Source organism: Mchenga conophoros, linkage group LG13, assembly GCF_057382185.1.
Source record: "Mchenga conophoros isolate Kocher_MC1m ecotype Shallow Benthic linkage group LG13, M_conophoros_male_GT1.1, whole genome shotgun sequence".
NCBI classification, from domain to species: domain Eukaryota; kingdom Metazoa; phylum Chordata; class Actinopteri; order Cichliformes; family Cichlidae; genus Mchenga; species Mchenga conophoros.
This window is the reverse complement of record NC_140538.1, coordinates 20874397-20892765: the sequence shown is the minus strand read 5'-3', so window position 1 is coordinate 20892765 and position 18369 is coordinate 20874397. Positions and strand designations below refer to the sequence as shown.

At 37.6% G+C, this 18369-nt stretch overlaps 1 long non-coding RNA gene across 1 annotated transcript; it reads left to right on the top strand.

Annotated features, from left to right (window-relative positions):
• The first annotated feature begins 4913 nt into the window (after positions 1–4913).
• Positions 4914–18151, top strand: LOC146561236 (uncharacterized). Its single transcript, XR_014894850.1, has 3 exons — positions 4914–5064; positions 16673–16854; positions 18086–18151. It is a non-coding gene; the product is annotated as an uncharacterized LOC146561236 (long non-coding RNA).
• The last annotated feature ends 218 nt before the right edge of the window (positions 18152–18369 follow it).

The following is an 18369-nucleotide window of genomic DNA, read 5'->3' as shown; positions in this document are numbered from 1 at the left end:
CAGACAGAGAGTATCACGTGTCTCTTCGTGATGTCTAACGGGGAGGGGCTGAATGCAGTACCGTGGACAGCGCCTCTGCCTACACAAGCATCCATCCACGGACATTTATGGCACACGCAACTTTGGAGCTAAACCTCGTGAAACAGATGCGCTTGATTAATCGACGCGCAGAAGCGGTCAAGGATGGTTTAGACACACGAAGTGATGTCTTTAAAGCAAACTAACCGTGTGTATATGAGTGTGTAGCTTACAGGCTGATCTTAAAATCGATTTTTTTTTATTGAATTATTGCTGCGGATCAAGCGTAAAGATCGTGAATATACGGCTAATCAGGGGCTGTCACTTTAGTTGTTATTAGTAGATCAAACTGAATCCGGATCCAGGGGTGTTTAATGCTCATTTATCACGCAGCAATTCAATGTACCCTATCAAACTATTTCATCAAGTAGCTCACATTCACTTTTTTATGCCTGTATATTTCATTTCATTTCATTTCATTAATTTATTTATTTATTTCACACTTGGTACAACAGATCAAACAAACCAACCACACTTTCTATCAATAAAGCACTACAACCATGTGTGAAAAGGAGCAGGAAGAAGAAAATCCACATATTAAAAGTCCACTGTACGTGACGTCGTCTACTGTATTTTATATTGTAATGGAAATAGCATTTCATACTATTTTTGAGTTCTCTGAGTGAAAGCTAAATATCTGTTTTGACAGTTAAGCTGATATAATAAACCAAAAATTCTAACGATGAATGTCCTCCCTGACAATAACTACTGAAAACACTATACTGCTGGACACTGGCAACAGAGCAGAGTGTAATTGCTGGTGTGTAAATTACAGGCATGCTAGCACTACAGGTTGTTCTCAGTGAGGCACATAAAAGTTGAAAAATGAAAAAATAACCACAAAAAAAACCCCTGCTCAGTAGCAGAAAACAGTAAAGAAAAGGTCAGGCATAGCTTAGAATTACATCTTATGAATGTGATGAACAAACATGATAACATTTTTCTGTTGATGCTTGTCTCAGCAGGAGTTGTTGTAATATATTTACACCTAACTGGAGGGTATTTTTCTCTCCTTTTCATAGGAGTTGACGTGTATGAAAATACAAAGAGCTCAGTGCAGATGTGCACTCCTGATTGTGGTGGCGGCCCGCTAAATCTATAGCCCTTGTGACCCTAAAGAGTAGACATTGCTAATGCATTCTGCACCAAGCATGCCTGATGCATGTTCTTTTTTTTTCGACACAAGGCAAGCCACGCACAAGAATTTCAAACCTCGTGTCTGGTGCAATTCTCGTGCAATCAGTCTTTTAATTCATTTCTTGGGTGTTTCATGTGACCGGTAATCTCACACAAAAGCAAAGTGAAAAGCAATAAAGGTGTGAAATTGCATTGTTATCCTTCCACCTTCCTTTGAAAGCATCAAACTTTTTTTTTTGCACTGTTTCCCCAAAATCCCAAAAGCATTTACGTGTATCTGAGACACTGAAAAGTTTAAGGTTGTATAAGGATACGAGTGGGCCTGACTGGTGATGGGGTGCAGATAACTGGTGGGTAAAGCCACTTCAATGGCTTTTAGCATTTTGGTCATATATTGCTATTTTTTTTTAAAAATTATTGTCTTTATTTATATGCACACTACTATTCATTTTCAAAGTTATAGCTGTCTTAAATACGTTACAATAAAGCTACCACTACATACATCCCAGTAAACATTTTGGAACTAGATTGTTATTAAATTATGACACATGACTTACCACATTAACAACATAATTTGAAAAAGTACATTTAAAGTTGCACTGGTCTAAAGAATGTTATTTGAACCCAAACCTGGTCGCTGGAACTCATCCTCAATTTTACAAGAGCAAAAAAAATGTCACGGAGAATGGACTATGTCACAGCAGGATTCAAGGTTTACCAAAAACTGTTGAGGTTACAGCATCGTGCGGGTACTGTGATGACAGACGAAGGAGAAAAAGGAGATAGTGCATTCAAGATTAATAGAGGTTTAAGCTTTCTGGGCCATGCACCAATAAGATAAGAAAGCTTTTGGTTTCATTAATAATAATAGCTCACTTTCTGAAAGTAATCCAACTGCAAAGTTCAAAAACAAACTGAACACTAAAAAAAAGTTATTTCTTAGAAAAAATTCAGTAACCTATTAGTTTTGTTAAGCTTTACTCTCAGTTTTCCTTTTTTTTAATTTGTTTCTGTATCCATTCTTCTTTCCCCACTGCTGCATCTCTTTTTTTAATGTAACTGGATCTCAGGAACCATGACTCACAGCATCCAGACTTTTAAGATTAAGGTTTTGAAATGTCACATACTTCTCAGACATGAAAAATGTAACCAGTGGGACAGATGGTGTTGATATGAAAAAAAAAACACTTTCCATTTTACCGAATACGCTAATCCACCTGTTCATATTTCTTAAATTCTCTTGGCACAAAATCACTTAGCAACTGAAATGCATACTCTGAACCAAACATCTCTGAATGTGAGATTTGTTAGAGCAGTTTAAGCACTATAGGAAACTGTGAACTTATCACTGCATCCTCTTTTCTATCCACGGGCTTGTCGAGGTTTAAAGATACAGACGTGCAGACAGAAAAGCAAAAATCAAAGGTTTAAAATGTAAAGTTCACGAACCAATGGAAGATGTTGCGGTGGTCATCTTTTATATACAGTCTATGGCGTGCGCTTACATGGGCATTGTTTTGAAAACTAGAGCTGCACAAGTACAGGTAAAACGTCAAACTCCACAGAAAGCCCTGGATTCAAACACAGATGGGGCATGTGAGGTTTGAAAGTTAACCACTGAGCTAATGTGCTGTCATGTTAACAAATGCCAAAAACACATTAATATGCAGATATCTGTTCAAAGAGATGGAACACCTCTAATCCAAACTAGTTAACAGTGTCTGCAGCCTCAGCCTTTGAGGATTTGATACAACTGTGTGCAGCCCTCTTTTCACAGAACAAACCAGTAACTGGAAGTTAGAGGCAAGTAAAACAGTTTTTCCAAAACAGCAGCAGCAACAGTGATCCCATAATGATGAGGTCTCAGACAACTGTGGAAAGAGAAACGCATATCTGAGAACAGTACAGTAAAGGGAAAAGATTAAGATGGAAAAAAAGAACAAAAATGCAAAGAGGAAATAAAAGTGCTATTTGAGTATAAGGCATTTTCAAGAAAGAGGCAAGAAACAAGAAAACCAGTCAACAACCTTTGTGAGCTGTACATCAAATGAAAGGTTGCTAGAGGAACGTTTAACAACATCTCTAAAATATTGTGGAAAAAAATTTGTGGTTTGTTGCTAACAATTGTTTTAATATTGAGTAGAAAATCTTAAATAAATTTTAAATAAACTTGACCACCTGACCTTTTGACATTTTTTATTAATAGTAATCTCAACTCATCAGTTAACAGTTGTGTTCTTGTAAACATGCACATTACTGTCCTCAAAGATCTGAGGAGTGCTGTTTATCTGCCAGTAAAGATCAACACAGACCTTTCCATGCATGTAGTGTAATAACACCTTTATATCACGGTATTATTTCTTAGACTGGATACTTGGTTGGCATTACCTCCGTCATCATATAATCAGACTGATTAGCTATCCCATAGGCCAGAAACCACATGCTTGCTCTTTCACATATAGAAAAAGAGTAAAACAGATTATCTGTGAAAAGCAAACAGGTGCATCTTTTTAGGTGACTATAATCTTGTAAGACGAAGATTGTTGCTTCTTGCTTGTGCTAGTCTTGTTAGACTTTTAATTCTCTTTATCATTAAAAACTCCTGTTTTTACCATATGGAATACCATGCAAGGTAGATAATTCACTATCAGGTCCTGCACATGCACACAGGTGTTTTTTTTTTCCCCTTGGATGGTAAAACCTCGTCTGGATGGTAAAACCTCGTCTGTAAGAGGATGTTGGGGGGTAAGTATGATAGATAAAGATATATGATGAAATTAGGGATGATGCAATTTATTTTAGCTTCTCCAGTCTCAGATTTCTGGCATCATTGATGCTGGCTGTAGCAGTCACTGTTACAATCATGTCTTTATGGGACACTTTATTTGTGTAAAGGATGTAAGTAGAACCACTCTAACTGTGCAGTGTCTAATTGTGCAAAGGAGATCTTTGCAGGTCATTGGTTTGTCACATAGATGCTGAGTCATTATATCCTGCAAGACACCCCCACTGAGTGACCTCTTTTTGACACTTCATCAGAGTGACTTATGAATAAGGAAGTCTCCTCACATGTGGAGCAAAACTACTGAGCCGGTATGTAGATATAAGGAACCAGAAGAGACATCGAAATAAAGAAATCTGTGCAATTTATATATTTATATATAGTAATTGTACAACAAAATATGCATTTGTGAATTCATTTAATAATTAAAAAATATATTTTATTTATTTAAAAATTACTAAAGGAATTTATTATGTAATAATTTAATAATAAAAAAAACTTTTTATGAATCAGTATTATAAATTGGGTTAATAACCATTAATCAATACTTCAAATCATAAAAAAAGAATGAGATACTATTGGATAAAAAGAACCTAATTTCAAAAAATATTTCTGACATTTAAAATGACCATTTAACTCCTTGAAAATCCATATTTCCTCACTCCATTAACCTTTCAATAAAGTTGAATTCTATTCTATTCTATTCTATTCTATTCTTTCCTGTTAGCTCGCAGATTAGCTAATATATTAGCAAATGAATTAGCTTTGGGATTAGCTGTCATATTCCGAAATCGTGAAGCAATGCAAATTAGCCATGCAAATTAGCCATCCAGTGCAATGTAAGGAGCTCCCTGATTGGTTAGACAGGCACAGGCTGCATGCCTGGATTTTTCTACACTGAGGTTTGTGCCGATAGCTTTGCACCGCTAAGAAGTGTGTGGGTTTGTACAGCTTCAGTATTTACACTCTGTCAAACATGGATATATGCAGTATGAAGGGTCTCAGTGAAATGGAGAGCTAAACCTCCAAGTATACGTCTGTGGACCTGGACTGGCCACTTGTTGAAGGTAACATGCTAACATGGCTAACGCTAGCATCACTGCATATAGCCCTGCTCTTTTAAGATCATGTTACTTTTGAAAGTATTACATTGCAGCAGTACAAGCTAGCTACCCTTTTAGTAAGCTAAAGTATTCACAAATAAAGCTTGAAGCAGCTCAGACTATTAGAAGCAGCACTGAGCCCTGTTACATTCATACACAGTGTTAGACCAGTGGCTGCAACCTACAGCCTTTAAACATGATTAAAATGATGTCTGTAAACACATCAGTCCAGATGTTACCACATTACTTTCTGTTAGTTAGTGTTAAAAGAATTGGGACAAGGTGATTAAAATAATAGCTGTCAGTTCTTTCATTCCTTATATTACTGCCCTCTGCAGAACCTGGAGATGACACTATTGATTTAACTTCATTTGGTTAAATATGAGCGTGCACACATTCATTCTTGACTGGACATAGATGATGATCAAGGTCCACGTGTACTTTTATTTTTATATGCTTGCTGTGTTTATTAATGCAATTTGAAAATTAATACACAAAACTTGGATGTTTTATGAATTCATCAAATCCCAGCCTCTTAACACAGTATGCTAAATCTAAGCATTGACTTTCCAGTATATTCCAATGAGTATAATTTAAGCATTCACTGCACCTACAGTACCTACACCCAGTCAAATGTCTGGTAAAGATACAGAAAATGAAATGAAAGCATTTATCCAGTTTGGTACTTTTCTCTGTATGCCCTGCTTATAAACGCCCTAAATGCTGTGATATATACAGTAAATGAAAATCATTTTGACAGAGGTGATAAAGTTATTAAATCACTGCTGATGTTTTGGTTGATGTTTACATTTTCAAATGATTTTTGTGTGTTGACAACATCTTGGGACTCCTCTGGGAGATGAGGACACACCCACATCTGTTCCATACCATAGTCATGGAGGATGTTACGGCTCTGAGTCAGCTTTGTGGCATCAGAAACCCACACAGGAAAATCAGCGCCTGGACTTACGCAGGAGAGATTGCCTCAGCGATGACTGACTCTGTGTCATCGACTTTACCTCCTAATCTCTTTCTCCTTTAAAACACAAAATCACTCAGAAGGAGTTGTGTACATTTACTAAGAAGGAGGTCTGTAACTTGTACACATTTGTGATTTTACTTGTTTTATGAGTTATATTTAAGAAGAGTAAATTATTCATATAAATAGTTTGTGTTATTTATATGAAAAGTGTTTTTCTTTTTTATACACATATCATATCATCATCTTATCATCTTATGATGTCCACTCTAACATGAGTTCACTGTATGAGTTCAGTTTTAGTCTTCAACTCCCAAGAATAGCAGCTGGCTCAATCATCTTTTTTTCTGTTGATTGACAGAAAGTTTACACTGGTTTTCTTCTGAGAACTGCTGCTAAGGCTGAAAATAAGAGAAACGCCAACTGAAAAAAGTATATATATTAAAAAACCTCTTGATGGATGAATTACAAGCAAGGATATGCCCAAAAGTTTAGTTCCTCTCGCCTTTTTTTTCCGTGGAAAATTGTTTTATCACTCATCCAAGTAACTTCTTCAGTCTCACAGATGAATGATAAAATGTTTTTCCACTGAAAACCATTGTGTACAGTTGAATTCAATCGACTTTTCTGTTGATTGAATCAGTGTTAGAATCTGAAATGCTCACTGAAGCTGCGAGAAAACAAAGGTTCTTGCAATATAAATGAAACCGACCCCTTTCACGAGTGTTAGTTCTATAACCGATTACAAATCGTCCTCCTAACTCCCAAACTCGTTTGTTGTTTTCTTTTTTAATTTCTACTTTTAGTTGGGCCTTGTATGTATAAAAACTAAGGATTACCTTTGAACAGAATGGGTTTATCTTGCAGCACAACACAAACTTGCCATATTTTATCAAATTTTAAAGCGCTTAACTGAGAAGAATGAAGGTGCAGAAAAGCACCAAAGTGTAATTTCTGCATATGACACATGGTCTCAGACAAATCATACAGGACCCACCTTTTTGTAGCTTGCCATCACCAGTATATGAATGTGTGTGTGAATGGGTGGATGACTGGATGTGTGAAGTGGTTTGGGGTCCTTAGGGACTAGTAAAGCGCTATACATGGGGGCGATCGTGGCTCAAGAGTTGGGAGTTCGCCTTGTAATCGGAAGGTTGCCGGTTCGAGCCCCGGCTTGGACAGTCTTGGTTGTTGTGTCCTTGGGCAAGACACTTCACCCGTTGCCTACTGGTGGTGGTCAGAGGGCCCGGTGGCGCCAGTGTCCGGCAGCCTCGCCTCTGTCAGTGCGCCCCAGGGTGGCTGTGGCTACAATGTAGCTTGCCATCACCAGTGTGTGAATGTGTGCGTGAATGGGTGGATGACTGGATATGTAAAGCGCTTTGGGGTCCTTAGGGACTAGTAAAGCGCTATATAAATACAGGCCATTACCATTTTACAAATACAGGCCATTTACCATTTTTTCAAAGACTCTAAACTTTTTTTATTATAAGTTGCTACAGCTGTAGAAAAGGGCAGATTTCTGGCTGACCTTAATCAGTGGTCATTGCTCTTGCTTTGGAACTGCTGCATGGAGGATGTAATAATGTTTATGATAAGTGGTAAGGTTTGTGTCCTTGTCAGGATTAAAACATCCTCAGCTTCCAGGTTGGGAAAAGTGGAACAGAAGATATTCAAATACATCTCTCCACAGATGCTGTAACAGTGTGTTAAAAACACTTGCAGGTGAATTACATCACTGATTGACATCCATTTACTTAAAAGTTGCTGATCAGTGAATAGCTGGAATATATAGTTTATAATTTCAACAGTGTACTGTATAAAATAGAATCATATATGCCAGATGTGGTCAGATGCTTGTGTGATTTTCACAGAACACTACAAAACTGTTTTTATTGAGTTTAATTCTTTTTTGTGAACTTTGTGAAGTATTTTTAATGGATTAATAATTCGTTTTGAAGAATGTATTAATAACTAGTGTTTTTTAAACTGAATCATTAAATAATAATCTGTAAATATATACAATAAAAATTATTTGTAAATGGATTTACAAATGCATATTTTATTGCACAATTCAGAATTCTTTATTTTGATCCATGTGACTCTTCTGGTCTCCTGTATGTAGATGCCCAAAATCTCTGGCCTGTTCAGCCATCATTAAAAAGAAACACGTGGAGGACAGAAGCAATATTAGGTTTTAAATTAGATGAAAGTATTACCAATTATGCCTCAAAACATTGTGAAATTCTGCAATTCCATTTCACAGAAAACACTGACTTGTTTGGAGTCTGAATCTGGTTTGGATCCTTTGTTGATCACGTTTTCTTATGCTGCAATAGCTTGCGTTCAGTTAAGCTGATTATGAGAGTAAAGCAACAAGTGTGTGGTTTTGGATGACCAGTTTGACATCAACAATTCACCTTTTGTCTTTTAAAACAATCTTTTAACTTTACTAATAAACAGTGAAGCAGCTGGAATCAGGCACAGTGGGCAGAAAAAAGAAATTGTTAAAAAAATAAATAAAAAAGTCGCAACTTGTCTTTTTAGTAAATGTATCCAACACACAGAAGTCCTCATCTCTCTAAAGTAGCTACTTTTTTTTCATAAGGTTTTCACCACTCACCAGCTGGGACCATTTTTCTCTCCCTATTGAGAGCATCTGTATCCCCGAGATTAAAGCTGATTGAATTTAGAAATCTGTATCATTACAGTTATTAGATTAGGAGAGAGGGAAAAGGACACTGCAACTCTGAATTTAATTTCAGAGGAATTAATGAAACGTAAGAGTGTGGACCACAAAGAGCTGGTCACATGTACAGCTTGGATGAGATTACTGATTGTATTGACTCTTACATAATGACCCTACTGAAGATGCATGAGAAATGCATTAACATGCCAAAAATCTGATTAAAAGCGAGATTTTAAAGCCTGGCCCAACAGCCTGGAACAAATTGCCTCTCTCCTTATTGACATAAGATCCGGGGATTACTGAATCAATGGATTTCTGATTCTTGCTATTCTTTTTGCATTTTCTGTATTTAAAAAAAATACTTATTTCTTTTCCACAGTTGACAAGCGTTCCAAAGTGTGAAATTAGATTAACAAACATGTGTTTTATTAATCCAACTTTCTGATTCTGTGTGAAGATTTCTTGGTTCCTGTGCAACAGGGTAGAAAGGGAACTTTGTAATGTCCTTCTATTGAAAATGTATCTCTAATACCTGGATTATGTGGTTGTTAAAACGACGTCACTTTTACCTGTGTGAACCCCATCACCATCCAAGAGTCACTTATGGTATTAATATTGCACCAAGACATCAGTACTAGTGCAACAGTATTCTTTAGTATTTCAAACCTTGGAAAAGCAAAAAGTGTGTAATAGATTTCCAATACTTTGAAATGTCTGCATTCCAAATGCTGGTGTCTAAACATGAGTCATTAAAGCCACATTTTCACCACAGGCACCAAGGTCTAACTTATGTTCAAATAAATATTATACATCACACAGCAAAAATAAACCTTCCTGTTCAGGGGATGAGTTTTTTTCTTTTTCTAAAAGTGCTGAAATTCTCACCAAATATTATGTGGAGAAACAGCTGTTGCTTCTTCATGCTTCATTGGACTAATTTGCTGAATCTTTGCAGGTGTTTCTACTGCAGTGGAAATTAAAAAGTCCTGGGACTAAAAGGATGGAAAATCGGTTTCCGAGAATGTTAAATTTCCCAAGAAACACACACATGGATTAAATCATGTGCAGAAAAATTACGTGGCTTCAACACTTTTTTCAGCTATCAAATCTAAAAGATTTAGTCTCATTATCCATGTCATTTATTATGAATAAAACACACAGCTTCAAAGAATACTAACCATGTGCACTGGTGTCAACTAGCTCCTTTATGACTCTAGTTTAAATGTATATGTAAAAAAACAGCTTTTACATATTTTTAGAGTATCTTGTTTCACACTGAATCCAATATGAGCTGTTTTCCTGATCTCACGATGCTAGTCCAGCATCTCCCAACAATTTGTGCTATCTCTCCTGAAAGGTTGGGTCAGTAGATCACAAAAGATCCTCTGGAGCAGTCCAAGACTCCTCTTACGAACGATGAAAGATTGACTTTCCTCTTCCGAGTCTTCAGCCGCTGTTATCTGAATCCTTCATGATTACCATGCCATATGCATAAGCAAAAACTCAAGCAGTTGTTTACTTTCAGCATTAATTTGCAATCATGTGTGCATAAGAGTGTGTTTTTATCTAATTTGTTCATATTTCTGTTAAATAATGGATCCTGATAAAAGAGTCCTCACAGGCATTAAACCTTTGCCCTGGTCATATCAGCAAATAGGTATCAGTCATCTGTGGAGAATGCCATATAGTTCCATATTTTTCAGCTTTAAAAATCACACAACTAATGCTTTTGACATTATAAAACTGAACAGGCTTATTTTTGTACCAAAGTGCATCATTACTGCCTTTAAAAAAAAAAAATTCACTTTGTGCCAGTCTGTGTTTCTTGGACCTTTACAAGGTTTAATCAAAACTGAACGCGATTAAGTCTAAATTTATTCCAGACTTTACTGAACAGTGAATTTTAAGACAGCTAATCTTGGTTCATGAGATCTGTATGTGCTGGAAAGGGAATTACAAAGGAGCATCTATATCACTGGCCAATATCTGTAAAGCATATGATAATGTGGAATAATATTCATTGGAGTGCAAGCTGGTGTGAAATGGCCTGATAAGATGAGAATGTTGACACACCTGCTGATCACAAATAGTAATCCCGGCATTTTATGGCAGTTTCTTGGCCTTATCATTAGGGATTGTCGCTGCTATTGACATAAACAGACTTCTTACTGAATACAGGCCAAACTCTCCTAAAGTAGAAAAATCGCCTTGAAAACATGAATTGCATTTGAGTTAAAATGTAACTTCCAATTTGATTTTTTAGTGACATTTATTTATACCACTTAAGTTTATTGTACGTGTAGTATACCTACTATATGGGTGGCAAAAAAAATAGTTTTTTAACTAGTTATAAATGACAGTAATCTGTAAGATATTACCACTGTCAGTCGATGCATTAGCATTGTCAAGTGTATATGCACTGGATTCAAGATAGTAGTTGTCACACCAACAGTGGCCGTGCTGATAAAAATATAGGCAATAATATGGTCTTTAAAAATTGCGCACATATGTTATATATTGTGTTTCAGGGTAGATTATAACAAGATAAACTCATTTCTGTTACCCTGCAAACACGGGGATTTCGATTTTCTTTTAAAAAAAACAGCAAAACTCTTATAACAGTATTTGAAGATGTTTAAAGTAGTGTGCTATGGTTACGATTCGAATACATCCCCATGGCAGCAGTGTAACTGGAGTGTAGTCATAAGGGGCCAGCCAGGCACACACACTCACACAGAATCAGTGATTAATGGGCACTGAACTCTGTTGTTCTTGTGCTTAAAGATTTCTTGTCATTCACTTCATTAAACAGTTAGATGAAGTAGTTTTTCAACAGAATTGCCGAATGCACCTTGCTGGAGAAATTCTCATTGAGTACAAGGGAGTATAAACACAAAGATTTCATGGATGTATAAAAGGCAATACAATCAGATATTTTTCTCTACATACTGGCCATAGTTCTCTAAACTTAGTCTTTATTCTTTTTATCTGTTTAGTAAAAACAGATTTGTTACACAATTTTAAATAAATAAATGTTGGTGACCCAGTGTTTCTTTAAAACCATTGGAAGTTAATATCACACTGTGATAGAATCTAAGGGAACACAAATTAACTTGTTGTTTATTCTATGTTGTTACTTGTTAGTAATTTTATGAGTTAATTGAGTGAACGCTGATTTTCTTTTGGTTTGCTTTGTTGTTTGTTTGATTGTTTTCCCATATAAGCTTTAGAGTAGGATTCAGTAAAATCAGACATTAGTTGATCCTGGATCCTTTCAGGGCCACTACAGCCAGCATAGCTGAAATAGCATTCATCTGGTGGTTGCTGTTGTGAAGCACAAGCAAGACCGTGACCATGAGGACAATGACAGCCATTCAATGGAACCACAGCATTACCATTAGAGCAGTTCAACTCTTTGTACATCAAACAGCATGTTACTGTCAAGACTAACATCAGGCAACTACTACTTCATGCTGGTTTAATGTTGTTCAACTAACTTCCAAATAGTATTTTTTTTATGCTTATTTGTAAAACAGGCAAAACACACTATGTCATTTTGATGTCACTAGCTTTACCAGAAGAGCAGTTCACTGTACTTTCTTCTCACCAAGAGGTTAAAGCACTAATGACTGAAGGTACTAAGTAAGGGTGTATATGATAACGGCCGACGCTATAGAATAGCAGAGTGTTTTTATTAACTCAGGATAATGTAAAAGTGAAGAGGCAGGACAAAGATAAACTTCCAGGAATAAAATCGGTGGTTCATTTACTCTACAGTAGTTTGTATTTATTGCAACAGTTGCATTTTAATTCTCTGTCACTCAACGTTTGCACTGCTCACACATCAAAATATATGATTAAGCATATTAATATCATGGACAGTCTCTCTAACTCTTAATCTTGAGTTGTCTGATGGTTGCTGAGGGCCTGTTTTGTGAGCTCAAGATTATTTAGGAAAAAGGAATGTAGCGACATTTAGGACTAGAGGTGCAAAATGAGTTGGGATTATGTTCAGCTAAAGGCAAAAAATAGGACATTGGGTCTACTGGATGACAGTTTGCATAGTTCAGCTATAGTTATTGAAATTGGTGTTGAAGGCCCCAGTCTAGAGGTGGCAAAAATACAGACATTTTTTAATTAAGTAGAAGTACAGATACTTGTTGTGTTAAAAATGATTTCCATTCCCTAGACTGACAGTGTACTGTCTTTATACTAGACAGTATACAGCTACTATAAAGGCTGAAATCAGTAAATGAATCTAAGCATCATCATCTCAAACTGATATTTATTTCAAAGCCACTGTGCACCAGTCCATCGCAGAGCTTTACTGTGAAATTAGCACAGTATAGCAAGCTAACATGTTTATCCTACACTAAACGGCTGAGTATTTTCAACCTTTTGAATAACACAGAATTGTTATATCTCAGTTTGTTTTGCAGGATGTTTCACAATATCAAAAAACATTACTTCACTTCATATACAGATCCAATACCCGAGTTAAAAATGAGGACATTACATGTAATTTTCCTGTTTAACAAATGTCACTGAGCAGTCTTTACCTTTAAATTTAACCTCGCTTCTTCATTTCCTCTTTCTCCATCTCTGAGTGAAGTTATCCAACACTCTTTTCTCTCCCTGGGAAATACAACAGCTGTACCTTTAGCTAGCAACACACTGTGTGACAAGCTGCACAGGGACAGTTTGTGTGCTTGCTGAGGTTCGTTGAGCTGTTAGAAAGGTTGCCTTTGAAATTACCTGCCACTTAAAATGCTCCTCCTTTTATCCTGGCTCCTTTTCTGTAGCACTAGCTAGATGGGGAAGTGTCGCAACCACAACTTAAGGACATCTGGCCCCAAAAAACGCTCTTCCGGATCATTCAGGATTATTCTGCTCCACATTAACGCCTGGGTATAGCACTACAAATGTGCTGTTGACTTTTACATGTTTTTGTATCTGATAAGCCTGGGTGATTGATACACCAATAAGATTGTCTTTTACGTGTTATAGTTACCTTTATTAAGGCCCTAACTGTTTTGATGTTTTAATGCACACTATAATGTGAAATAAAAATGTCCCTCAAATGTCTTAAACCTAAATTAATGAGCCTGTTTTGAAAATACAGGGTGGGCCATTTATATGGATACACTGTAATAAAATGGGAATGGTTGGTGATATTAAAGTCCTGTTTGTGGCACATTAGTATATGTGAGGGGGCAAACTCCTCAAGATGGGTGGTGACCATGGTGGCCATTTAGAAGTCGGCCATCTTGGATACAACTTTTGTTTTTTCAATAGGAAGAGGGCCATGTGACACATCAAACTTATTGGCAATGTCACAAGAAAAACAATGGTGTGCTTGGTTTCAACGTAACTTTATTCTTTCATGAGTTATTTACAAGTTTCTGACCACTTATAAAATGTGTTGCATGTGCTGCCCATTGTGTTGGATTGTCAATGCAACCCTCTTCTCCCACTCTTCACACACTGATAGCAACACCGCAGGAGAAATGCCAGCACAGGCATCCAGTATCCATAGTTTCAGGTGCTGCACATCTCGTATCTTCACACCATAGACAATTGCCTCCAGATAACCCCAAAGATAAAAGTCTAAGGGGGTCAGATCGGGAGATCTTGGGGGCCATTCAACAGGCCCACGACGACCAATCCACTTTCCAGGAAACTGTTCATCTAGGAATGCTCGGACCTGGCACCCATAATGTGGTGGTGCACCATCTTGCTGGAAAAACTCAGGGAACGGTCCAGCTTCAGTGCATAAAGAGGGAAACACATCATCATGTAGCAATTTCAAATATCCAGTGGCCTTGAGGTTTCCATTGATGAAGAATGGACCCACTATCGTTGTACCCCATATACCACACCAAACCATCACTTTTGTTGTTCCAACAGTCTTGGAGGGATCCATCCAATGTGGGTTCGTGTCAGACCAATAGCGGTGGTTTTGTTTGTTAACTTCACCATTCACATAAAAGGTTGCCTCATCACTGAACAAAATCTTCTGCGTGAACTGAGGGTCTGTGGTGGGACGTGGTCTGCGGTGCCGTGCGGACGCACCTGCACCGCAGACCACGCCCTACCACAGGGTCCTGTCACAGTTTTTGTTTTGCCCATTCTGCAAATTCTGTGTGCCGATCTGGGTCATCCTCGTTGAGATGCTGCAGTAGCTGGAGTTTGTAAGGGTGCCATTTGTGAGTAGCTAATATCCGCCGAAGGGATGTTCGACTGATGTCACTCTCCAGTGACATGCGGCGAGTGCTACACTGTGGGCTCTTGCTGAATGAAGCTAGGACAGCCACTGATGTTTCTTCATTAGTGACAGTTTTCTTGCGTCCACATTTTGGCAAATCCAACACTGAACCAGTTTCATGAAACTTAGCAAGCAGTTTGCTAACTGTAGCATGGGAGATGGGTGGTCTCGTAGGGTGACCTGCATTGAAATCTGCTGCAATGGCCCGGTTACTACGTTCACCAGATATCAACACAATTTCTATCCACTCCTCACGTGTTAACCTCTTCGACATGTCAATGGCTGTGAACAAAGAGAAACTTGTAAATAACTCATGAAAGAATAACGTTACGTTGAAACCAAGCACACCATTGTTTTTCTTGTGACATTACCAATAAGTTTGATGTGTCACATGGCCCTCTTCCTATTGAAAAAACAAAAGTTGTATCCAAGATGGCTGACTTCTAAATGGCCACCATGGTCACCACCCATCTTGAGGAGATGCCCCCTCACATGTACTAATGTGCCACAAACAGGACTTTAATATCACCAACCATTCCCATTTTATTACAGTGTATCCATATAAATGGCCCACCCTGTAGAATGAGTGGAAATACTGATTTTTGTGTTAAAATGTTGGGAGTAAAAGTAAAAAGTTGTCAGAAAAATAAATACTCAAATACAGATACTTGAAAATTCTTCTTAAATACAGTAATGAAGTATGTGTACTTTGTCACAGAGGCTTAGAAACAATAACAAGGAGGTTTTTGGTGCCCTCTTTGTGGCCAATTTCACTTGACAACACCCAGAATGTTCCACCAATCACTTGCCAACTGGTCGGGGAATTCACATTGTGCTGGTCTATGTATTCCCTAAAAGCAGAAGTTTGATATCTGTAGTCACCTATGCATTGCTCAATTGTGTCCTATAAATGATAACACATGTTATTGGTATGCTGATATGGGCATACGCAGATTCCTTTAATTGCAAGTAGCATTCTAAATGCCTTTTCTAGTGCAAGTAGCATTAATAGTACGTATAAATCTTCCAATATTGCTAACACAAGGTCAACTGAGTTGTCTTGTCGCAGCATTTCTTAGAGAAAAAAAAAAGACTTTGTTACCCTGTGGGCCAGTAGGATTGCTTCTTATCAGCCTAAATTCTCTTCTCTCCTGGATTAATGTAGAAATTACTTTTACATGCCTCAGTAAGCCAGTGCATTAAAACAAAGACTTAACTTTCTATTCTGTTGAAGATACACCAATAAAACAGCAACTAATGATGAAGTATGTAGAAAGCACAGCTCTTCTCTCAGTATTTATACCCCCCTAAGTAAACCTCAGGAGAGCAGACATTGAAAGGGCAATCATTTAGAAATACTCTAAACATGATTGAAATTATTTTGCCAATCCAAAAAGAGGATTCAACTAAAGCCGGTTAATGAATTCTAACACAGAATTCTCCTTCATCTTGTTTAAGAAGCAGATTTTTAGGATAATGTTAAACAGTTTCATACATCAGAGAGTTCTTGTTTTCCAAGCATAGGAAGGAGTGACAATTAAACAGCTGCAGGGTTAAGGTTGGTTGCCTCCACGTATCTATTCCTGACAGGAAGAAAAATCTGGCAATTCACAGCCATCTTACTCCCGTGTCCTTTCTTTAGGGAAGAGAAGAGGATTGCCCCATTCTGCGGTTTCGTCAAACTGCCAACCAGGGCCCAGGAACACACTTCATTAACCACTCCTATGGCAGAGGATGGTGGTTTTTCCAGACAGCAAGCACAAATTTGAAGTCTTAGGAAGACCACAATGCATTATGCTGAATAGGCTTGTCACTCCTGCCCAGGTTCATTTCCTTTTAAGTGTGAGCTTGAGTCAATCAAAGGAAATGAGCTGAGAAACCATGGCTATTATTTATCAGTTTATCCAGTGAGGTCGTTTCATCACCTCCCCTCTGCATGTCACGCGCTATGGGAAAGGTAGATCAGTAAGAAAATGAATTTAGTCGTGGAACCACATTTGCACACATATTAAATAGGCAGGTAGCAGTTGAGGGTAAAAAATGTTATCCATTTAGGTTCATTGAGCCCTATGCAAGAATCAATAGTATGAACACAATCATTCCTAAGAGGAAGGCATGTGTTTTAGAGATTTGTTAAATTGTCCAATTTTCTCATATTCAGACAGGCCTGTGGCATAAATCAAACAGAGATAGTCTGCTTTTTTCAAATGGTGAAATTTATTTTAAGCTAAATATAGAACTTAAATGTGTTATGGAAAGTGCTGTGCTACTACAAAAGATCAGAGGGATGCAGTTTTGGAAAGAATAAAGCCTATTTGAACACTGCCTTACAGAGCAATTTGGGGGCATTGATTATGTTAATAATCAAATCAAGGGCTTTAAAATTAAGGGGTAAACACTACCCTATATCAGCTACTCTACCACATGTCCCAGTGAGCCTTAATGATGGAAAGATGGATCCTCTCGAATCAAATGCAATCTATATAAACAAATTACAAAACTGACTGATGTAGAAAAGTTGTTTTTTTGTCCGATCACAACTGAAACTTTTTGCTGCATCTCCACAAAACCTATGTAAATAATGTAGCTTAAACAGCATTAAAGACAGTATATTCTTTAAACTGCTATATAGTGGTGTATAAATTTAGGACCACATGATGATACTAACTTGGGGTTTTAACTTCCTACCTATTCTATATTTATTATTATTTTAAAATGTTTCCATTAAGGTGTCACATGCCCTTTTTATTGAATCATGATCACTCAAGGAGTCACTGGTCCAGTGTGGCTACATATGTTTTGTTTATTTTTCCTCTCTCATGTACCACGCACTGCCTGGGCAGAGTTCATTGCGGCCTCCCGCCTCTGGCCCTCGCACCTGCAAGTGATCAGCTCAGATTCTTCGTTCACTCAAGCTCACTACTTAAGGCAGCAGCTGGGAGTACCTCATTCACTGGATTATTGTATAACCCAGTCAGTGTAACTCCAGCTCAGCAACATTTTCGAGTTTCCCTCGAGTATTTTCGAATGTTGATTCTCCTGTTCTTCTGCATAGATTCTGCGTGGCCAGGCTGAAGATCTGAGTATGTTGACTTTGTATGGCGAGAACGAGGGAGATGATTCCTTGTGGAGAAAGCTAACTGCATGGAGAAATCTTTTCACTTTCCTGATCCGTTCGTGAACTCTGGTGACCCTGGACCCCTTTTCCCTCACCTGTAAACTGTGCATGAGGAGTGTTAAATAAACAAACGTATCTCTGTGATTTCAGTCTGTGCCTGAGTCCCTCCTGCATCTCGTGACAGATTCTCTGTCTTAACAGGATATTATGACGCTGGCATA